Genomic DNA, 24,922 nt, shown 5'->3' with positions numbered 1-24,922 from the left:
TCAGTCTTTGTAAAACTCAACTCAATGGTTTAGCTACTTCTCACAAATTCTAGAATCCAATCCAAGTCAATTATTCCTAGTTTGGATTTTACCATATTCTAATGCCTTAGAAACAATCCTTCATTCAAGACCTACATTCAGAAAATGTTCTTTCACTCTCTATTAATATTTTACCCCCAAACTGTTCTATTGCTTTTGAGTGAATTTAATCTTGTGTCTACAAAGGCTAACAATGTAAAGGATTAAGCACTTCTTTAGGCTTAAAATTCTTCAATTTTCTTAATACTCTTTTTTTTTTAAGATTTTATTTGTTTATTTGACAGATAGAAATCACAAGTAGGCAGCAAGGCAGGAGGGGGAGGGGGGACCAGGCTCTCTGCTCAGCAGAGCCCAATGCAGGCTCGATCCCAGGACCCCAAGACCATGACCCAAGCCTAAGGCAGAGGCTTAACCCACTGAGCCACCCAGGCACTCCCAATTTTCTTAATATTCTTAATAGCAAAGCTTTTTAAACTAAATTATTTGTAAAGTCTCAAAAAATTAATTTCCCCTCCCAGAATCAGACACTTCAACATTAAATACCTAATTTTAACTTTGAGTATATAATGCCTATTGGTTTACCAAGCGTTTCATTTTCAAGTGCACTGACAAGCAGGAATAGCAACTTTTATTCTTAGTCACAAAACTTAAGTTCTTTAATTTCCTTTGCAAATATTTGGATCTACCATAGTACACTTTTGTGTTAGCATTTTTGTAAGTCACTGGCACTGGACCATGAATAACATGTACTAAATGCTTAATAAGCACCAGGCACTACTCTAAGAACTTGACATCTATTAACTCATTTAAGTTTAAGGCTATAGGCATCCCACAAATTTAATTTATTATATAAATAATAAATTAAATATTATTAAACAGTAAAATTTATTATTAATTTAATAATAGGGCAAAAGAAAATGCACAAAGGAAAAAATTAGGCCAATAAGATGAGCATATATTTCATCTAAGCAAAGTTGATTTAGCAATTTACAAATCTATTTACTGGGGCCCCTGGGAGGCTCAATGGGTTAAAGCCTTTGCCTTCAGCTCAGGTCATGATCCCAGGGTTCTAGGATGGAGCCCCGCATCAAGCTCTCTGCTCAGCAGGGAGCCTGCTTCCCCCTCTCTCTCTGTCTGCCTCTCAGCCTACTTGTGATGTCTCTCTGTCAAATAAATAAATAAAATCTTTTAAATAAATAAATAAATCTATTTACTGGACAGAAGACATGGTTTGTTGTTATTTGAAGATGTGCAAAACATAAAAAACACATACACCCATGAAAAAAGAATGCTTCCTTTTTGGGGGAGGTGGTTTACAAGTACAGTTTTTAAAAAAATGCTTTCTTAGTCACCATTATAAAGGCTTATTGAAAAACAAGAAGCAAACAAGAATGAGTAAATTTTAGGGGCGCCTGGGTGGCTCAGTGGGTTAAAGTCTCTGCATACCTCTCTGCCTACTTCTGATCTCTGTCAAATAAATAAAGAAAATCTTTAAAAAAAAAAAAAGAATGAGGAAATTTATTTAAATGCAAAGAAGACGAGTAAATTATATATTTGAAATAAATCAGTAATTTAGATGTTCTTTTTAAACCAGTTACTATAGAAAATTACATTGTAAAATAAATATAATAAGTATACTTTCTAAGACCAAAATCAAAACAATAACAAGAAACATACCAGCAGATTCCTAAATATACCTACTTCATAAAATGGAAAATAGAGACCTTGTTAACAAACATGAAAAATGTTCTTGTCATCATGACATTAAGCCTAACGGATTTTGGTGTCAAGTGAATGATAACATGGAAGAAGCATTTATAGGTTAACACTCACTCCTTTGGGAAATCTAGAAAATATATATCAGATATCATCTACTACATAGTATCAATATACTTCTGCTAAAATTAGGATTGTTACATATTGGAGGTATTTATCTGTAACAAATTAATCTATTATACCTGCCCTGCAAGTCATTATGTAAAGTTTATACTGTAATTTAAAATGACTTTAAAGTATTCAGTCTATATTATTGAGGCAGTTCAATGAAAGCTAACTCCATAACTCATTGAAATAATTACCTGGGTAACTGAGCTCCTGATGATAAAAGTAGCCATTTCCTCCCTAATAAGCAAGTGCTCTCCCTTTTTATGTTAGCCATATGGTATTTTATTATTTGACAGAATAGTAACAAAAACAAAGCACAGTGTTTTCTGTATGATATGAAAAGTGTTGATCACATTGCCTAAAACACAGTAAGCGCCACAAAAAAGTTAGTGATTTAAAATCATAATTGTTGGGGTTCCTGGGTGGCTCAGTCATTAAACATCAGGGTCCTGGGATCAAGTCCTGCATCAGGCTCCATGCTCAGTGGGAAGCCTGCTTCTCCCTCTCCCACTTCCCCTGCTTGTGTTTCCTCTCTTGCTGTCTCTCTCTCTCTGTCAAATAAATGAATAAAATCTTTATAAAGAAATCATAAATGTTGATATTATTAACCAAGGAAACCAGACATGATCCAAACACCTTGCACTACAAGATCCACACATTGCACTACAGCCTTTATGATTAGGCATTTCAACATAGACTGTACCAGAGGAGCTTTAAAAAATATCAATGCCTATAAAATACTTAGGAATAAACTTAAGTAAGGATGTGAAAGACTGCAAACTACAAAACATTGATGAAAGAAGTTAAAATAGACAAATAAATGGAAAGACATCTCATGTTTATAGAATGGAACAATTAATTTAAATTTAAAATTTAAATTTAAAAATTTATTAAAATTAAAATTAATTTTAAGAAAGTGGAAAGACAACCTACAGAATGAGAGAAAATATTTGCAAACCACGTATCTAAAATGGGCTAATATCCAAATATATAAGAAACTCCTTCAACTCAATAGCAAAAATAAATAAAAAGGGCACTTGTTGTCATGAGCACTGGGTGGTGTGATGAATCACTGAATTCTACTTCAGAAACCAATACAGTGTAGGTACACTAAAATTTAAATATAAATAAATAAATAAGCAAGCAAGCAAAGGACTTGAATAGACATTTCTCCAAGGAAGACAAGCAAATGGCTAACAGGTGTATGAAAAGATGTTCTACATCACTAATTATTAGGACATGAAAATGAAAGCCACAAAGAGATTATCACCTCATACCTACTGAAATGGCTATTATAAAAAACAGAAACAAAAGACAGCCGCTGTTGGTGAGGATGAAGAAAAGTTGGAATTCTTGCATGATGTCATTGGTATATACAATGGTACAACCACTGTGAAAAACAGTATGGAGAATCCTCAGAAAGTTAAAGAGAACTACCCTATGACCCAGCAGTCCCACTTCTGAGTATATATCTAAAATAAGTTAAATCCAAGTTATATAATAAATCAGGGTTACAACAAAGAGGTATTTGCACTCCCATGTTCACTGCAGCATGATTCACAAAAGCCAAGATGTGGAAACAACCTAAAGGTCCATCAGTGGATGAATGAGTGGATAAAAGAATGTGGTGTATACATATAGATGGAATATTATTCAGCTTTAAAAAAGAAAGAAGTCTTGCTCATATATGACAATACAAATGAACTCTGAGAACATTATGTTAGGTGAAATAAACCAGTCACCTAAGGACAAACATTGCATCATACCATCTTTATGAGGTATTTAAAAAAGCCAAACAAATGGAAACACAGGTGAAATGGTAGCTGCTAAGACATGAAGGAAAGGGCATATGGAGAGTTGCTATTCAGGAAACATTAAGTCTCAAAAGAAAAAAAAAAAAAATACTGATGGATGGGTCCCAGCCCCAAACAGTCCAATTTAATTGGTTTGGAATGCAGCCTGGGCACAAAAACTTGTTAATGCTTGCATGTGATTTAAATATACAGCCAAGTGTGAGAACTGCTGTTTAAATAGATATGTTATTTTATTTAGTCCTTGTTGTGCCCGAGTTTTCGCGTCCGAGAGACCACCAAGGAGCCAACACCGATGCAGTCACAGGAGGGTTTATTCGACAAGCTTAAGCTTGGGTCCAAGTATACCCTACACAGTGAGTAGGGACTTGGACCCTGAGCTTAGTTAAGGCATGGGTATTTATGGGTTCCTGTTACTAAAGCAGGGTGGGGGGCTCCAGAACCAAAGCAGGGTGGGGCTTCCTGGAACTAAAATAGGGTGGGGGTCCTTAGAACTAAAGTAGGATGGGGCTTCCTGGAACTAAAGTAAAGTAGTGGAAAGTTCAGCCCTTGGGCACACGGGTCTGAGATGGCTGCCGGAGCTAAGATGGCTGTACCTATGCTAAGGCTAAACCTGAGGTGGGATTCCCTTGATTTTTCTTGGTCTCCATGGTCCTCAGAGACTGTATTATTACTTCTATTTTACAAAACAGGAAACTGAGACTCAGAGAGATACAGTAACTTGCCAAAGACCTAGATCTGTTCAACTCTCAAAACCTTCGCACTATACTATGTTGCCTTCTGAGTTGTAAATATCCTAAGGCCATCAGTCTGTTTCTTACAATCTTCAAATTCTGCTGAGAAAAAAAATCAACTAGTTGTTTTGCAAATCTGCACAGTGGTATTAAAGGGGTCTCCTTATGAATTCTGAACTCTGGTACAGGATTTTGTTTTTGTTTTGCTTTCAAAAACAAACCTTGACCCACAGAAGGTCATGAAATCAATTCAGTGAGATTCAATAGCATTTTTTAATTAAATAATAGAATAGATAAAAATGAAACAGTGCCAAACTATATTGCATGTAATAGAAAAAGTATTAACTGTAAGTACTGAGTCTTGAAACTTTTATTTCTGTGTGTGTATATGAGTGTGTGTATGTATGTGTGTGTGTGTGTGTTTGTGTGTGTGTGTGTAATGTGTAATATGGCAAGTAGTAAATCATATTTCTCACCATGAGTTGCAGCCAAATGTTTAAAAGTTATTCTAGTTGGGATAAAATCATAGGATAAAAAGACAATCCTGAAAACACTATTCATTTTTTTTTTTTATTTTTAAGTAATCTCTCACCCAATGTGGGGCTCAAACTCATAAGCCCTAGATCAAGAGCCACATGCTCCATGACTGAACCAGCCAGGTACCCTTGTTATTCATCTTGTGAATTTTGTACACTTATGTTTAATTCTAGAATGTCTTCATTTGTTACCCAGCATTCAAACCACAGCTTAGTTGTCCCCTCCTTTTCTTCTATCTCCTAGGCAGAATTAACTGTTGTTAACTACTGTTAACAATATCAACCACACTGTATTATATTTTTAAAGTATTTGATTTAAAAAGAGCAGTGTCGGGTGCCTGGTGGCTCAGTGGGTTAAGCCGCTGCCTTTGGCTCGGGTCATGATCTCAGGGTCCTGGGATCGAGTCCCGCATCGGGTTCTCTGCTCAGCAGGGAGACTGCTTCCTCCTCTCTTTCTCTCTGCCTGCCTCTCTGCCTACTTGTGCTGTCTCTCTGTCAAATAAAAAATAAAAAATAAAAAGTTTAAAAAAATAAAAATAAAAAAAAAAAGAGCGGTGTCTCTCATTCTCAGAAATATGAAAAAACAAGAGCCTGATACATCGCACAGCTTAGTTTTGGGTTTTGTTTTGTTTTTTTAACAATTAGGGACAGCAAGTCTCTATTATTTTATTCATGAAATTCTGATGATACAAAATATAAATTAAGAATGAATCACATCTTCTATCTTCCTGAATAATCACAAATTAGCACTAGAGTTACTTTAACATCTGGCTTATCCACACCTAGTCTAGATGATAGTTTTCTCTGCCAAAGCCTATATCAAACAAGAAAGAAGACAAACTTTAAAATTAGGGCTATTGGTTTGGTTTACATTGCTTTTACCAGCCTACTCTTTTTTTTTTTTTTTTACCAACCTACTCTCTTATCTTATTCTAATATTAAATCACCTTCTCCGATTCCTATTGCTACACTCGCTATTAAATTAAATAAATTTATTGAGTACTTACCAAATAAAATGTGCTAAATAAGTTGTGATATGTTTCCATTTTATGAATGATAACTGGAAAAAAAATTTGCTAAAATGCAAATCCAAAAGAACCAAAAAAAAATCTATTCTCTTGATCTTAAATTCTTAATCCCATCAAAGTTTTCATCATCTATATTCATTTAAATAAAGGTATTTTAAGTCTTTGAAATGTTGGGACTATTTAATCATTCAAGAAGCTACTTTAAAATAAATATTATATATACACATATATAAGTATAAATATACAAATATAAAAACATATGAGTTTACTATCTTATATTCCTGGCCAGCCAAAAGTCAAATATTATCATAATAATCTGAATAATTAAGACTTAACAGATATCATCCACTATATCTAGTAAGTTCCAAGTAGCTACAGAAAAAAACCATATAAATTTATATAAACTAGAACTAAAATTTATTTAACATTAGAAGAAAGTTAAAGTTATAATAGGACAGAAATGAAAATTAAAATTGGAAGAAAGCCAGAGAGCATGCTCCATAAAATCTATTTCAGTAATCTACGTGAAAAATTCAGTCTTTCTGCAAAGTCTGAAAACTGCCAGTCTTTCTGAAAAGTTAACCTTTAAATTTTATAGTTACAAATTTATGCAATCTTAAAATGTGAAAAAGAAAACCACATACCATTTCTTTGTTTCAAATTTTTGGCCCCAATTAAATGGTTCTATGACCTTCTACATCATGCAGCTTCACATAACATTATGGGCCCATCTATTAGAGTCAACAGCCAGCCATGGTTGGAGCTGACTGGTAGGCAGCATCGCTGATTCATCTTAGGAAGAAACAGGCTGCAGCATCCACAGCTCTGGTGATGCCCAAAGAGGGTAAAGAACTGGTAACAAGCCAAGTATTTCCTCTTGGAGCACAGACAGAAGGACTCTATGTAGACATTACTAAAAACTTGCTACATTTGAATCTTAACTCAAATGTGGTACTTTGGGACCAGAAAAAGAGGTAGGGGAAGGTACAATTAATAATTTCCAAAGCCATACCATGGTCCCAAGACTGGACAACTTAGGCATGTTTTTACGATACAACAATGTTTTCCTCAGTCATCTAATTCCAATAAAAAGAGTTATGTGACTATTTCACCTATACTATGATAAATACTTAAGTTCACACTTTAAACATAACTCCCTCTAGATAGCCTATAACAAAACAATGAATTGTTTGTTTTCCTTAACAAGGAAAGCTTGTTTTCCGTAGTGTGAAACAAGGTGTGACTATTTTCACCTATATGTGACTATTTCACCTATACTACACTAAATATTCAAGTTCTAACTTTAAATGTAACTCGCTCTAGGTAGCCTATAACAAAACAATGAATTTATTTTCTTCATTTCAGTGCATTAGATTTTATATACTATTTATCTCACCTACCAACTACATATCTAAACATCATAGAGTTAAAATAACCCTTTATCTATTACGAAGTCTGAGGCAACTGCTTAAGTGGGCCATCAGGATAAAAAATGATGCAGACACCAGTCAGAAAGGGAGATTGAGTTACAAATGTGCCCAGGAGGCCTATATGAACCAAAGCAGCTCTCCTTTCTCAGCTTTCCATTCCATTTAGCTGACTCCTCAGCTAAGAATCTACAAATTAAAGAATGCAACCCAACCAAGGGACCCTAAACCAGAACCATATCCGAAACTCAAATGAGACAGGTAAGTGAAGGAAGGAAGGAAGGAAGGAAGGAGAAAAGAGGAAAAGAAAGCGAAAGGAAAAGAAGAAAAGAAATGAGAAAAAAGAAAAGAAAGGAAAGGTTGCTCACCTTAATCACTCTTTAAAATGGTATACTGGAGATCTTATAGATCATAGAGAAGAAATGCTCTTTGCCAAAAATCAAACAGCTTTCCTATGAGAAACTACAAATCCAATCATGAAAGCAATATTAATAAGTAGGTGGTATAAATCTAATCTTTAATCTTTCAATATTTTTATAATTAGCTTTTCTAATTCATTTTATAACTCATTTTTTAAGGATCGGTTTAAATCAAAAGTATACCAGAAAGCATTCCAATAAAGCAAGAGGTGTTTTCATATTTGTAGAAGGCGAAGTAAATGAGAACTAAAATTTATTTTATTTAACATATAATACTATGTATTAGTAATTATTAATATCTAATAATTATATAATTAGTAGAATTATATTATGTATATATTATAAACAAATGAGCCTTTATTAAAACCTGGACATTCTAATCTGGCAGTGATAAAAATGGAAATTTCTCATGTGAAAGACATTTGGCTATATTATTATCAAATTAGTTGCCTATAATTTCAAAATAGTTAAGGGGGCTAGGATATAAACTTGATCCTAATTCATTCATTAGTTCAACACATATTAAAAGTACCTAACTGACCTTGACTCTGAACCTACTAAATTAGTTTGGACAAGAAAGATCTGGGCTTTTCACTGAAGCAGAGAGAAGGGAGTGTGCTCTAGCCACTGCAGACAACCAGTGAAATCTGAGTTAGTCCTCATGAGTCACCCCAGATGGCTTTTAATGATGTGGAAAATGGATAGGAACTGTAGGACTTGCTTAAGGCATTCTCAAGGGATTACTACTGAAAGAAAATTCTACTCTAATAAGGACTCAAAAGATTTTAAAAAATCAAACACTGATTTACGTTGTTTTGATAGTTGACTTTAAAAGACTACTAAGGAAGAAAATGAACCTTCCGGAATGTTTGCAAAATTACTACAAATTAATTTTATTGCTCTGTTCAAAAAAATCTAGGGCCTAATTCAACTTTTACTAAGTGAGAATTTACCAGACCCCAACAATCTGGGGCCTCCCAGATAGCCTCCCTCTATAGAGACTTGACTGATGGTTTTAAAAACACTGTAGAAAAAATAATTTGGTCTGAAGAAAAAAAAATTATGTTTCTCTACAAGAAAGGTGGAAGTGGTAGTTCCATGTCTTTTAATTGTAAAGAAGACAGTGCCACCTTAAATAAGCATTTGAAGCCACATTCTGCATCATAAGTTTGGGACTTCCATCACCCACTTCTGTGGTGCAAAACTGACTTTGGAGGAAGTTTTAAAACTAGCCTAGGGTAATTCCTTTAGTGCAGATCTGCAACAGCCTTCTAGTTAGGTAACAGAAATTTGATAAGACCCCGTCATTCAACACAGCAGACTCTCAAATCATGGGATTCTTTACTTGACTGAAAACAAATTAATTTGAGGGAATAAAGCCTCAAATGCATTGCCCCTCAAAATAATATGCGTGAAGGAATTCCTAAAAGATATGCAGAACTTTCATTCTTTGAGACACTATAATGTCCATTCCTGAATGAAGCCAGCTTATCAGAGACTACGTGCCGGGCCCACACCACAGCCACCCTAACAGAACTGCTTTAAGAAAAAGAATAGTTATTTATTGAGCACATACAATCTTTACCAAGATAGATGTTATTATCAGGTTAAAGAAGAAAATAATCAGATCTCAAGAGGTTATTTCCCCCCAAAGACACAAAGCCACATCATGGGCCTAGATGAAGGACATTATGAAAAATGGCCCAATGAATCCTGCTAACTTTAGGTGTAAGAGTGTTGAGGAAACTGTATTACACTATACTGAATCCACTTTTAAGGAAACTATAGGAAAAAATTCATTCTGGATTCAAGACAGGAACAGCTTTGTTCCTCTTGGGCAACTGGTTTGTTTTTCTCATGGATGAGCTTTTCAATCATCACATTTTTCATGTTTTCCTCTTTGCCTGGAAATTAGAAAACTCAAAATTAAGTGTGTGCCCAGCTCTAATACACATACAGGATTTCAAACATGGATTTTATGAGCTAATGTTTCTCCTAGTTCCTTTCATCTTATTTTATTCTTCATTGATATTCTCAGATTCAAAAATCTCATACGTTCATCCTATTATGAACTATGTATCTTCAAATGCTATTTTGCAAAAACTCTCCAAATTATACATTATACAATAAATAAATTATATTCAATAAAGTACTAGGGGAAAAGTACAAATGAAAAACCATTTATAATAATCAAAATCAAAGACAATAATTCAAATATCTCCTATACTATCTTTGAGTCAATTCTTGACAAAACACTTTAAATTACTTCTTCCTTGCATAAGCAATCACAGAATTAACATTATAATTCTATATGTGGATTTATTAAAGTTAGAATGCAGATAATTTTGAGGGATTTCGTTTCATAAAGATTACATTGTAAGGTTCTATTGGTCTTTTTATCATATTTACCCTTGGGGAAAGGAATACATACTGGTGAGTCATTGTGGAGGAAAAAGCATCTTTAGTTATAAGTCTTAGTAGAGAAAAAGGAAAACAAACACATGGAACAACTTGGTAAAACCAATGCCAGTGGGAGAGGCACATACCCATGCCTTTGGCTTTACTTTTCTCCTTGTCTTGGTTGTCTTGGTAGTGAGTCTAATTCTGTTGGTACTGGAACTCTTCACACTCTGTAAATTTTGACTTTTAGTTTTTGTAGGTTATATCTACTAATATTTACCCTACTAGAAACTAAAATTGATATATGTTGAAAACCATTTGTGTATCAATAAAAACATTTTTTAAAAGATTTTATTTATTTATTTGACAGAGATCACAAGCAGGCAGAGAGGCAGGCAGAGAGAGAGGAGGAAGCAGGCTCCCTGCTGAGCAGAGAACCCAATGCAGGGCTCAATTCCAAGACCCTGAAACCATGACAGGAGCCGAAGGCAGAGGCTTACCTCACTGAGCCACCCAGGAGCCCCAAGAAACATTTTATTTTTAAATAACTATATGTTTAAAAAAAAAAAAGAAAGAAAGAAAGAAAGAAGTGGTGCTTTGTACTTTTATTTTTTTTAAGATTTTATTTTTTTTATTTGACAGAGACAGACACAGCAAGAGAGAGAGAGAACACAAGCAGAGGCAGAGAGAGTGGGAGAAGCAGGCTTCCAGTTGAGCAGGGAGCCCAATGTGGGGCTCAATCCGAGGATCATGACCTGAGCTAAAGGCAGACACTCAAAGACTGAGCCACCCAGGTGCCCCAAGTGCTTTGTACTTTTTAAAATCTCTTTAACATCTTGCTTCATAGAGCAGATTCTCATATCCACTTCTGCATATATTCTGAGAAGTTGTTTTTGTTGGAAGTACATGAAAAATTTGGCTGCACAGAGATATGTAGTGGAAAAAGAAGTATTTTAATAGCCTGCTCAGGTAATTGTGGATATTTGGATTTAAAACAACACCCAAATTCAATGAATTGTAGTTTCTTAGTAGCACATGAGGCTGGTAGTATTCTAATAAGCAGACCCAAATAAAGAAAGCACAACAGAAAGGAAACTACAACTATTATCCCTCATGAACTTAAATGCAAAAACCTTTAATAAAATTTTAGCAAATCAAATGCAACACTGTGTGTGTGTGTGTGTGTGTGTGTGATGTGTTTATATGACCAAAAAGGATTTAATCCATGTGTGCAAGGTTAATTCAATATTCAAAAATTAATCCGTGTACTCCACCATATCAAGAGGATAAGGAAAAAGTCATACGTTCACATCAATTAATGCAAAAATAAATCTGATGTAATTCAACTTTCATTCAGGATAAAAAGTATCAGTACACGAGAATCAGAAGGGGAATCTTCTCAACCTAATAAAGAACATCTACAAAAATCCTACAGTCAACATCATGCTCAACAGTAAAATACCAAATAATTTTCCTTTAAGATCAGGAACAAGGCGGGGATGTCCACTCTCACCATTCTTATTTGGCAATACTAGATTTTCTAGCACATGCAATAAGGCAAGAAAAACAATTAAAGATGTACTTTAATTTTAACAGACTGAAAAGAAAGAAAGAGTCTTGGTTTGCAGGTGATAAAGAAAAAAAAAAAATTCTCAAATGATCTACAATCCTAGATCCAGAATGTGCCTTCAGTAAGGTTTCAGGATACAAAATCAATACATGGAAACCAACTGCATTTTTATGTATTGACAACAAACAAATGGAAACAAGTTAAAATGAATGTCATTTACAGTTACTTCAAACAAAATGAAATAATTAGGCTATTCTAACAAAGGGACTCCTGGGTGGCTCAGTTGATTAAGCATCTGTCTTTGGCTCAGGTCCTGATCCCAGGGGCCTGGAACAGAGTTAGGCATCTAGGCTTCTTGCTCAGCAGGAAGACTGCTTTTCCCTCTGCCTGCTGGTCCCCTACTTGTGCTCACCCATGTTCTCTCTTACTCTCTTTCTCCTGACAAATAAATGGGTAAGATCTTTAAAAAAAAAAATTCTAACAAAACATGGGTAATATCTGTATAATGAAAATTATAAATTGCTAATTAAAAAAATCAAAGAAGACCTAAATCCTGAAGACATTCCATGTTTACAGATTGGAAGAATGAACATAGTAAATAAGTCAAGTCTCTCTAAATTGTTGTACAGGTTTAACACAATTCCTATTAACATATGCTTAAATTAAAGCAACTAAATTCTCACATTGGACATTTTAAAAAGTGACTCCTCAAAAAAAAAATTCTTTAAAAATTCAGTTTAATTTGTTGAATAATTACACTAGTCATCATAATTCCATAATCTCAAAAATAATCATGTTTGCTTTAAAGAATAAGGTAGGAAAGAATTAGTAAACAGCAACTTGGAACAATTCTGTGAATACAATTTTAAAATGCTAAAAGTAATCAATGCTACATAGGCAACAAAAGCAAAAAAAGAAAAATGGGACTATAGTAAACAAATATTTTTGTACATCAAAGGACACAATCAATAGTGTTCAAAGGCAAACTATGGAGTAGGAGAAAATCATATATCTGATAAGGAGTTAATATCCAGAATATAGAAAGAACTCCAACAACTCAAAAACAAATAAACAAAAATCCAATAACCAAATTTTTAAAAAATGGAGAAAGAACCTAAGTAGACATTTCTCCAAAGATGATATACAAACAGCTGACAGGCACATGAAAAGATGATCAATAGCACTAATCATTAGAGCAAAGCAAATCAAAATCACAATGAGATATCCACCTCATACCCATTAGGATGACTGCAATAGAACAATTAATCAATTAATTAATCAATAACCAGTGCTGGTGTGTGTGTGGAAAAATTAGAATCCTTACACACTGTTGGGAATGTAAAATAGTGCAACTGCTATGGAAAACAGTATGAAAGTTTTCCAAAAATTTAAAAATAGAACAACCCTGTGATCCAGTAATCTACTTCTGGGTATACATCTAAAAGAATTGAAAGCAGGGCCTCAGGGAGATATTTGCACAATTATGTTCATAGCAGCACTATCTTCAGTGACAAAAAGGTGAAAGCAACCCCAACTGTCCACTGACAGATGAATGTATAAACAAAATGTGGTCTACATATACAATGGAACATTATTAAGCTTTAAAAGAGAGGGGAGGGGCACCTGGGTGGCTCAGTGGGTTAAGCCTCTGCCTTCGGCTCAGGTCATAGTCTCAGAGTCCTGGGATAGAGCCCCGCATCAGCAATCTCTGTTCAGCAGGGAGCCTGCTTCCCCTCTCTCTCTCTCTGCCTGCCTCTCTGCCTACCTGTGATCTCTGTCGAATAAATAAATAAAATCTTTTAAAAAAATAAAAAATAAAAAAATAAAATAAAATAAAAGAGGGCGATCCTCACATATACTACAAAATGGATGAACCTTAAGGCATTACATTAAGCGAAATAAATCAATCACAAAAAGACAAATACTGTATGATTTCATTTATATGATGTACCTAGAAGTACTAAAATTCATAAAAAAAAGAAAAAAAATTCATAAAAACCAGGGACTTGGGGAGAGGAAATGAAGGTTGTTAAATGAGTATAAAATTTTAGATTTTTAAGATGAGAAAGTTCTGAAGATCTGTTTCACAACAATGTAATTATATTTAGCACTACCAACTGTACTTAAAAATGGTTAACACGGTAAATTTTATGTCATGTGTTTTTTATAACCATAAAAACTATATAAAAATAATACTAAATAGGGTGCCTGGGTGGCTCAGTGGGTTGGGCCTCTGCCTTCGGCTCAGGTCATGATCCCAGGGTCCTGGGATCGAGTCCCACATTGGGCTCTCTGCTCAGCAGGGAGCCTGCTTCTTCCTCTCTCTCTTTCAGCCTGCCTCTCTGCCTACTTGTGATCTCTGTCTGTCAAATAAATAAATAAAATCTTTAAAAAAAAATACTAAATATTAAGTGGAAGAAAAAGCTGCATTTGTGGAATCCCTAAAAAATGTCAGAAATCACCCAGAAAAATACATAAGTCACAATATTTTCATTTTACTCTGAAAGAAAAAATTATTACCTTTTTCTTCTGGAAAGCATGATAATCAATTTCATAATACCATAATATGCTCGGTTATATCAAAGGGAGGAAAACTACTGGATCATTAGGTAATTTTATCTAGAGATCTAAATATATATATAAACATGGATATTGCTAAGTCTATTTGCTTAATTTTATTCCCAATAGAAGCTACACTTTAGGGATGCCTGTGTGGCTCAGTCAGTTAAGCTGCTGCCTTCGGCTCCAGTCCTAATCCCAGGGTCCTGGTATCCAGTCCTTCATCAGGCTCCTTGCTCAGTCAGGAGCCTGTTTCTCCTTCTGTCTGCCACTCGCCCTGTTTCCTCTGCTTGTGCTTGCGCTCTCTCTCTCTCTCTCTCTGACAAATAAATAAAATCTTTAAAAAAAAATAAAAGGAGCTACACTTTAGGATCTTACTTCATATTTATATTTATTCTGGTTCCTTATAGATTCTAAAAACAAAATTCACAGATATACTCTTAAGTACATTATTGAAATAAATATGCTATACTATAACCAATGAGGTACACATTTAACGTTTAATTCCTTAGTTGAGGATGAAAATAGCTATCACATATTCTATGCCCAAGATAAATTTTTAAAAAAGAGAAAATGCCTCCTATTCTGAAATGACAACCCCCTCACATATGGAGCAGTAAACTTTTCTTTCTTCCTGAAATACTCATTTGGCACTGATTTTCGACAAGTGAAAAAGCTTTTCCACACACTTACAGTCCACCTTATTTTTAAGAAGCACTGATCACCCCTCTTTTTTTTTTTTTAAAGATTTTATTTATTTATTTGACAGACAGAGATCACAAGTAGGCAGAGAGGCAGGCAAAGAGGGAGGAGGAAGCAGGCTCCCTGCTGAGCAGAGAGCCCAATGAGGGGCTCGATCCCAGGACCCTGAGATCATGACCTAAGCTGAAGGCAGAGGCTTAACCCACTGAGCCACCCAGGTGCCCCATGATCACCCCTCTTTCAAACTTTCCTTAATATTTAAGATGTCTACTTTCCTTTAATTCTTATAACAAGTTGCAGAAATAACTTGTTTTGATTTTCAAAAAATAATGGGTTGAAATGTGTGTGTTGACCTAGGGGTATGCTGATGTGGACTAAATGTAGATGTCAGAGATTTTAAAAAGTATTCAGTGGGGACACCTGGGTGGCTTAGTCGGTTAAGCTGCCAACTCTTGATCTCAGCTCAGGTCTGGATCTCAGTGTCATGAGTTCAAACCCTGCATTGGGCTCCACACAGAATATGGAGCCTACTTAAAAAATATAAGGGGGTGAAAAAATGAATGAATGAATGAATGTTCAATGAATTTGACAAATTATTTTTACCTCAAATATCCTAAAAGAAGTAAAACTATTAAAACTATTAATTAAATGAATAAAAGTCATTCTTTTGTTAATATATAATAGTAAATATGAGCATCTATTATCAAAATTAGTATCTAAAGGGGCAGCTGTAAATCAATTTTTTTTTAAGATTTTATTTATTTATTTGACAGACAAGAGATCACAGGTTGGCAGAGAGGCAGGCAGAGAGGAGGAAGCAGGCTCCCTGCAGAGCAGAGAACCCGATGCGGGGCTCGACTCCAGGGCCCTGAGATCATGAGCTGAGCCAAAGGCAGAGGCTTTAACCAACTGAGCCACCGAGGCGCCCCGTAGATCAATTTTTAATTGTACTATGGACATACAAATCATACCTCTTTTTCTCTCTTTCTCACTTGATTTTTTTATTGTTGAAATTAAGAAACAATATTTAGTATTCTAAATTGAGACATACTAAGTAACTAAATGTTATCATCTTGCATGTGATCAAACCTAAAGCTAAACAAAAATGCCCCCATCTGGTTTCATGTAAATTGAGCTGATTATAGAAAGTGTCCAATTTCTATCATTCCTCTCCATAAAGTAGCTTGCTAGCATATATTTGTTGGGTAACTGCAGACTGACTGATTCTAAATATAAACTGAGTTGTGTGCTAAAATTATTGTCCTGATTTTTTAAGCAATCACTATGAGTATCACACATGGTTACAGATTTTATTAAGTACCTTGAAAAAATAGTTTAAATAATAATGACAAAACTACACATGAAAATTTTCCCATTAAACATAATGATTCAAATTAAATCCATAGTTGCTAACTTCTAATACTCCACACATATGGTCATCCATATCATAAAACCCATCAAACTGAGTATTAGGACCACATCAATTAAAGTAGATTTTACACCAAAAAGTTTTAAGTAAGATCACTTCTCTTACAAAAGAAACATGGTACTACCTTAAAAGAGAGGTATACTTAAGCACTCTAAAATTCTAATCTAACAAAAAGCCTCAAAATAATCTTGAAGCTGTTGCCTGGATTACTGCTGATCCATCTTCCAAATCTACAAATGTTCAATTTACTTTAAAAAGTCCATTTCACAAAAATACACTAATGGAGAAGAAAGGAGAATTTGTGTAAAAATAAGCTAATGCCATCTTACTGAATTAGATGTGACATAGGCCAGACATTGCAAAGTAGTGGGTAAAAGAGATAGAAATGTTTGAAATAATCCTTTGTCAAACATAATGTTCCATTTTACATGGCTAAGCAGAAGAACAAAATAACATAGAAGTTTGGAAACTCAGGAGCCACAACACAATTTTTAAAAATCCAACAACATGGATGGTTCAATGTACCCAGTGAACCAAGAATACCATCAATTTCAAAGGGAAGGAGTTCTCAGACCTGGGTCAGCCTCAGAGAATACCCAGTGATCACCTAACCACCTAATTCCAAACCTTCAAAGGAGTCAAAGGAACATAGGTCAATCAGCCACTTGCAACAAAAAGTGAAGGAAAAAAGAGTAAAACTGTTTTATCACTCACCACCCCAGAGCCCAAACAATCCCAACACTTTGTCTTTGTCAACGACTATGTATACTATGGTGGGAGTGTGTAAACAAATAATGTTAAATGGGAATTAACAGAAATAAGGGTAGTGGAGAAAAACAGGCAAGCATATTTAAATTTAAGTTGTTTTACTTTACGTTAACCCTAGGGAAACTGTTGGCTAAGCCCAGTTCAACTTTGACAGATAATACCTAAGAGGAATGGAAATAAATTTGCCACTTTCTAAGAGCTTAAGGAAATTATTTTAAATAACAAGTCTCAACTACGCACAGGACAAATTCTCCCTCAATATCCAACTTCCACCAGAAATCATCTGTCAGGTCCGAAGAAGGGGGGTACTATTTTGGATTTGTAAAGTTGATGCTTCAGTTTTCATTTCCTTTCAGGTCTCCCAAAACTAACAGTGCATTATAAAAACCTGCATATGCTCCATACTTGTGCCCTCAAGGCGCGTTCATATCCCAGTGATTCTACTTCCAATGGTCCCCAGTGACTCTTAATGGCCTCCCTGCCTCAATGGCTTCTGATATTCCAAGTAGGATGGGGGTAGGACCAGGGGAAGCACAGGTGAGAGACTGTTCAGAGGAATAAGAGACCCAGCTAAAGCAAAGGAGGTAGTGTCACTGATCACAACTGTGGGAGTAAGGGAGGCATAATCTCTCTCCTCCTTCTAAGGAATTTCCTTTAGTGGAGGATTACTGGAAACAAGGGGAAGGTAGAGGGTTACTGGAAACAAGGGGAAGGAAGCATCTGAATGCTCAGGGGAAATGCTGGGAATGTTCTGTGTCTCCCAAACGCCACTGTTCTCAGAGGCTGTCTCTAGCAATGTACAAGGCAGAGCGGGCAGAAGTCGTCGAAGTCCACCACACTCTCTTGTACTTTGTAACCAGGGCTTCTGCTGAGAACTGAAAGGAGGTTTGAAATTCCCACCCTCACCTACGTGGATTCTCTAAACTTAGAGTGCAAGAGTAAGTTCACGTGCTTTACATTGCCAGGATACCGATACAGGAGGACAGAAGAAGTTGAAGTTTGAAAGACATAAGGGTGGGGGTAGATACTTGAAGGGAGGATGGAGGGAAGGAAATTGAGGCCCACAAAGACAATGCTAAAACCAGAAGGTAGTCCATCATATATTCCCTTCACTGACTATAAACTCTTGCCAACTCACCAAACATGCTCTCCCACTTCATTTGTATCTTCTCTCCTCAGGCCCCAACTGCCTGCCTTTCTCCCACTGCTCCTGAATTTTTTTTTGTAATTGAAGTACAGTTGACAGACAATATTACATTAGTTTCGGGTATAAAACAAAGTGATTTGACAATGCTATACATTATGCAATGCTCACCACTGCACCAAATAAGTAGAGATATCATCTGTCACCATACAAAGTCATTATAATATTACGGACTATATTCTCTATGTTGTCCTTTTCATCTGCATGGCTTATTTATTTTATAACTGGAAGTCTGTACCTCTTAATCCCTTTCATCTGTTTTGCCCAGTAGCCATGACTAAAATAGTTTTTCTAATCAAAAGAGGAGAGTGCCTGAAAAAGTATAATCTGAGGACCCACAAATAGGAGTGTTAGTTAATTAACAATATGCCAGTATCTTATAATTTGTGATATCCAAAGAACATACAGAATCTAGTGGAGTTTCAAAAGTTGCATAAAATGGTCAAACTACACATCGTAAGAAAAAAATAACTGTAACTGTGTGATGGATATTTATTAGACTTAGTGTGGTGATCGTCTGCAATACATGTAAGTATCAAATCATTATGTTACACCTGAAACTGATGTTATATGTCAATTATACCTCAATTTTTAAAAAAAAATTGAACTAAGATTTCATATTTTAACCCAGAAATTTCATTTCTGAGGCTCTGTAGTAAGAAACCAACTTCTAAAATATAGAAAAAAGTTTATGAACAAAGACGTTCACCACAGTGTTAGTTATTATCATCAAAAATGTAGCAACGCTGAGAAATGGTTAAGAAATATCGTACATCTACCTAATGGAAAAATACGTAGATATTTTAAAAGTTTACTTTCCAGTTGTAAGTAAGTAAAATTTAATGTTATAAAATTTAAAGTAAAAATATTTGTAAAAGTTATATATAAATATCATGATTAAAACCATGCACAGAAAAGAGTGGAAGAAAATATCAAAACCATATCAAAATATTAATAGTGCCTATCTTTAGTACAAGTATGGTGATCTTTTTTCCTTTTTATATTCTTATAGTTTGTAAATTGTTCATAATTCTAAAATGGAAAGGGAACACTTTTAAAAGGGCAAGTTTCTTTGAAAAAGGAAAAATGTTACTTGTGTAGAAAACTCTTTCTGGGTTCAGTTGACAATGAATCCTCTTCATATTAGCACCCAGGAACTAAAGCATTTTCTGGAAGGGCAGTTGGAACAAGGAATATGGAGAATGTGAGCAAGACCAGCCAAAGAGAAACTTGGCCTGCTAAGTAACCTACACTGCTAGTTCCCTATCTATGACTACCAGAGCGGAGCAGAGTTCAGTGCCTGATATGCAAGGTTCTTCACGATTTGTCACTGTGCATTCAAACAGTATATGAGCACTTAGCTGAATTTCCTTGTCTGGCTTTGTCTTTCCTGTGCAAATCCTTCCCATCTGGCAGAGTAATTTAATTCACTTCCATCCATGAAGAGTTTCTGATTCTCTTATGAAATCAGCCTCTATGATTTCTCCTTCTTTGGGGGTTCATATAGCACTTATAGCACCACCTTTCCCTGGTATTAGGCCAATTCTAATTATTTTGTTATTTATTCATGTGTAAGTAAATACCTCCCCAGCTAGACTTTAAGTTCCTCGAAGTCAAGAGTTTGAAAGGTCTGCAGACAGTAATCACTCAACAAATACACACATTATATAGAAAGAGAGAGAGAAGAGTGAGAAAAGATGCAGTGCTAAAGTCAGGTTGGTATTATATTCAGACTTGGTAATGTCTTCTAAATAAAATGTGTTGCCTCTGCTTTAAAATGTTCCTACTGGGGTGCCTGGGTGGCTCAGTGGGTTAAGCCTCTGCCTTCAGATCAGGTCATGGTCTCAGGGTCCTGGGATCAAGGCTCACATCCAGCTCTCTGCTCAGCAGGGAGCCTGCTTTCTCTTTTTTCTATGCCTGCCTCTCTCCTTACTTGTGATCTCTCTCTCTCTGTCAAATAAATAAATAAATAAATTTTTTAAGATTTTATTTATTTATTTATTTGACAGAGAGAAATCACAAGCAGATGGAGAGGCAGGCAGAGAGAGAGGAAGGGAAGCAGGCTCCCTGCTGAGCAGAGAGCCCGATGCGGGACTTGATCCCAGGACCCTGAGAAAATTTAAAAAAAGAAAAATGTTCCTGCTGACCATCACTAGGACATGCACTTTCTTTCTTTCTTTCTTTTTTTTTTTTAAATAGCAGTGAGATCGTAGTTTTGCTTATTTACTCATACCAAGTCTGCCATCCTCCTTATAGTTAAACAGATTGGACTGCAAGATGCCTCACTGAGGTTCAGGATATAGTCAACAACCACATAATCAACAAAAAGAAATGACCTCCAAGAAATCAAATTTGAGTCATCACATGATACTACTACTCTTACAGCCTTGTGTGAACAACATATATAAATTTCTACCTCCGTTTTATGGCCTTATTTAGGCAATGGGCTTTAGTCTCTCGATATCCTCATTAATAATTCTTCAATGTAAATAGTTCAATACTTTAGAAATGACAGACTAAGATGATTACGTTCCTATCTGCCATCAAGTACTCTTCCAGTACTTGGAGATAATGAGCATTTGTACTATAGCAACCTGCCTCCGGAGACATCAAGAAGAGTTTCACATCTTAAGGGAGAATATATAAATCATAAATGAAAGCAAATCCAATGGCCAAACAACAGACAAAGAAAAACCCAGCCTCCATTATTTTTTCAGAAGGAGTATACAGGTCAATACAATTATAGACTCTGAAGGGCAGAGCAAAAACAAATCAATGCAGTTTCCCTGTATCAGAACTACGTTTTGCTACAAATCACATATTTTTGTAAGTAAATGTCCAGATTCCACCACTTACTAGCCATGTGATCTTGAACCTTTTATTTCAGTTACTTAGTCTGTAAAATAGAGTTATCACCTACTATGCAAAATCACAGTAGAAATGAATCAAATAACATTATCAGTCTGAGTTTATCAGTCACCCTATCAGGGGATGACACACCCCACAAAAACAGTTCAGTCACACACCTCATGAACTAGATAACTGTTCTTTTGCAAATGTTTCCATTAAGTTTTAAAAAAGAAAAACACTTCCAGGTGTTTTGTTTTATTTTACTTTCCTAATTGATTTTTCCAACATTTGAGCATTCATCACATATCACTGCCAAAAACGCGTTAAACATCTGCTAGACCTAGCTCTCCTTTGCAATGTTGTCTGGATATTTTTTGGCATATGTTCTCTAAGAAAATGGTTTTTTTCCCACATAATTCAAAGCCCTTTCTTACTAAAAGAACAATAATTCCATATATAGTAAGTTTACAGGTTGTTGCTAATTGTTTGAGATCACTCTTATGGAAAATTAATTTTGTTTAATATCTAATTTTGTTTAATATCTAATTTTGTTTAATATCTATATGTTCGCTTACATTTGGGACACACAGCTCTGTAATACAGAGGAAGATCCATGGGCTTTGGGGTTAGGGAGACTTGTATTCAAATTCCTGTTCTGTGACCTTGAGCATGTAATTTAACTTCCAGGCTCCTCACTTTCCACCTTTGGTTCTGGGTAGTTGTGATGATTTAATAAAATAATACATCTAAAAGTAAGTGTCCAGACTCTGAAAGTATTATTTCCTACCTCCCTTACATCTTCTCCTCCTCTGCCAAGACCAAGCAAACCCACTCTGAACAAGACAACTTGGACGCCGCATCTGTTTCACACATCAGCAGGGGAATGCTATGCAATCAAAAACGGAGCGGACGATGGCTTCAATTAGGTACCCAAGGGAGCAAGAAGTAAAGAAACTGACAGGTATAGACAAGGGCCCCATACTTCACTCGCCTGTGGGAAAAAGACACTAATCTGACACACTTTAAAGATTGCACGGCACACTCACAGAGGTTGGTACCACGCTCTGGGAAAAAGACGGAATTACGGAACAAGCCAGCAGGGAGCCTCCTTGTTCACCCGACCCGACCCCACCCGCCCGGGTGGTACCTCAGAAGCCTAGACACTGAGGTGACAGCACAGCGACTGACCTCGCCCCCCCTCCCTCCCCCTCATACACACCCTCCCCCATTCTGCCCAAATCCCTCTCAGGGCGCGAATGGTGCTGAATCATTAGTCCTAACAGTAGCAGTTCCCGGTTCCGCCGCTCCCGCGAGAGCCAGTGTCCCTAGGGCTGTGCCCGTCCCTGGTGGGGGCCAAGACCTCCGGGCGGTGGGGGCAGTGAAAGGGGGTCGGGGAGGATCGGGGCAGCAGGTACTCACCGGGGTGAGGAAAGCCCAGCCCCGGTCGTCACCCCCCGCTGCAGGCGGTCCCTCCGCGGCCCCTCCGCTTCCCGGTTTCCCGCGGGCGGTTGCCCCCCGGGCCCCGCAGCCTGCGCTGGTGGTCCGGTGCTCCGCTCCGCCCGCCCGCCGCCCGAAGCAGCCACGGCTCGGGGCTCCGGCGCTCCACCCGGAGCAGCTGGAGCAGCTGTCGCTGCCGAAGGGGGTGGCGGCTACCGACGGGCCAGACCATTCGCGGGCTGCGACCGGGGGTGCGCGACGTGCGGAGCGGGGCGGACGTGGAGGGCGCCGGGGACCGGCGACGGTTGGGAGGAACCAAGAACGAGGGGCATCCTCCGCCTCCCAGCAGCGCCGGGAGGGCTTGGGGGCAGAAGCGACCAACAGAGGAGCAGCCGTTCTCCCTGACTGTTGACTGAACACAACAACCCCTTCTCTTTTCCGGGCACCCCCCTCCGGGCCCGCCTTGGTTCCGCTCAGGACTCCTTTAGACCGCGGCCAACAGAGGACCTAGCAACGGGTGCGCCTGGGCGGTGTCCCCAACTGGGGAGATGCGAAAGGGCGCTGGCCCAGCCCTGCCTTCGTGCCACCTCCTGCTCCAGAGTGGGGCCCTATGGCGCAGGTTTCTGGGGCATATCTTACTCTAGACGTCTGGCCACAAAACAGAGAGGGACATCTGGGTCCTTGAAGGGGCTCCTTGGATCTTTTACTTAAGCATCTTTGTGGACCAAAGAATTAAAAGGTATCTAAGCCCAGCCTGAGAGGTAGAAAATAAAATTAAATGAGCCCCCCCCCATCCAATAGGTGCTTGGTAGATACAGGAAAGTAAGGGGCAGTCTTGAATCACAGAGTTACTGCTCCACAAATGTTGAACCACTACAGTTGGAAAATGTACATTTAGGAAACCCTTTTAACAGTTCTATAAAAGATTCAACAAATTCAAAAATACTTCAGGTTCACTTTCCACCATTTTAAAGATTAGTGTCTTGGGAGTGAGGAGGAAATCATACCCTTATATGAAATGAACTTTTATAGAACTGGAAAGAGAAGTTCCTGCCACGACATCCCTTACACTTTTGTGAAAGCACTCACGTGGTCCCTGCCCCTTTCACACCCAGGCTCAAGCAGGTTCATTTCAGACCATGATGAAGGTGGAGACAAGTGGATAGTTTTCCTTATAGAAAGAAAAAAAAAGAAGACAACTACCTTTAAAATATAATTTAAAGGTGCGGGGGTAAAGACCCTCCAAATACCTGTTAAAAGCCCTTCCACTGTTAAAAACCATTTACTCTGAATTAAGGATTTCTTTTTAATTAAAAACCATTTACTCTGAATTAAGGTTTTGTCCTTTTTTGAGTTAACATAATTTTTTTTAACATAATTGAGCACTGCTATGGACCACACTGAGTGTTTCCAGTTTTAATCCTTCATTTATTCTAAAAACTCCTGTAAAACTGGTGACATCATTGCTATTTTTAAAATAGACTTGGGTCAGAAAGTTTGTTGTGCTGGGTTCACGTCTCATAGTTAATGAGTGGCAGAACAAACATTGCAATCTGGAGTTTTTAACTAGTGTCTTTCTGCTAGAATGCTCCGGGAAACATACACTAACCCTTACCATATCCAAGATTGGCCCTTGAATGTGAGTTTATTTATCCTCCCTTTATGAAAACTAGGTTTCATGGTGGAGAAAAGGACATTTAAATATCTAAGGTGCATGTCACCCTGAGGTTAGAAGTAGGGATCTGAAAAAGGGGGCTGTATTGCACCCAGAATTAACCTGGAAACATGAGGTTAATTTTTTTTAATTAAAAAAAAAAAACCTCATGGTTAGCATCACATGAGGGTTAAGAGGAATTCACTACCTTTTTATCAATCATTTTTACATCATCATTTATACTATATTGTGCATTATACTACCCTTAAACTATTATTCTACATTAAGCTTTGTGCTATTATTCTTCCCAAAAAGGAGCAAGAGTTTTTAAATGGACTTAATGTCATGGGTCCTCATATACTTTACCAGGATTTAAAGAAATAGGCCATTAATAACCCTCACATCATGTTAAGGAAACTTTTTGAGAAATAAGGAATAAAATTTAATGGTTACCCCATATTGTGCCATTGT

General features: G+C 36.8%; 1 protein-coding gene across 10 annotated transcripts in view; it reads right to left on the bottom strand.

The window, feature by feature from the left end:
- The window catches only part of TTLL7 (tubulin tyrosine ligase like 7), a 147,567-nt gene extending 124,684 nt beyond the window's left edge, over window positions 1-22,883 (bottom strand). For 8 of the 10 annotated variants that reach the window (XR_004289915.1, XM_032361722.1, XM_032361730.1 and 5 more), the window contains exon 1: window positions 22,780-22,883. The gene's annotated coding sequence lies outside the window, so the exon portion shown is untranslated. Of the gene's footprint in view, window positions 1-7,827; window positions 7,922-10,424; window positions 10,509-22,779 lie in introns of all 10 variants that reach the window. The other 2 variants (XM_032361723.1, XM_032361724.1) reach the window with 2 other exon arrangements.
- Window positions 22,884-24,922: the final 2,039 nt, after the last annotated feature.

This window comes from Mustela erminea, chromosome 10 (genome assembly GCF_009829155.1).
Source record: "Mustela erminea isolate mMusErm1 chromosome 10, mMusErm1.Pri, whole genome shotgun sequence".
Taxonomy (NCBI): Eukaryota; Metazoa; Chordata; class Mammalia; order Carnivora; family Mustelidae; genus Mustela; species Mustela erminea.
Note: the sequence above shows the minus strand (reverse complement) of the source record. Positions and strands in the feature narration are given on the sequence as shown.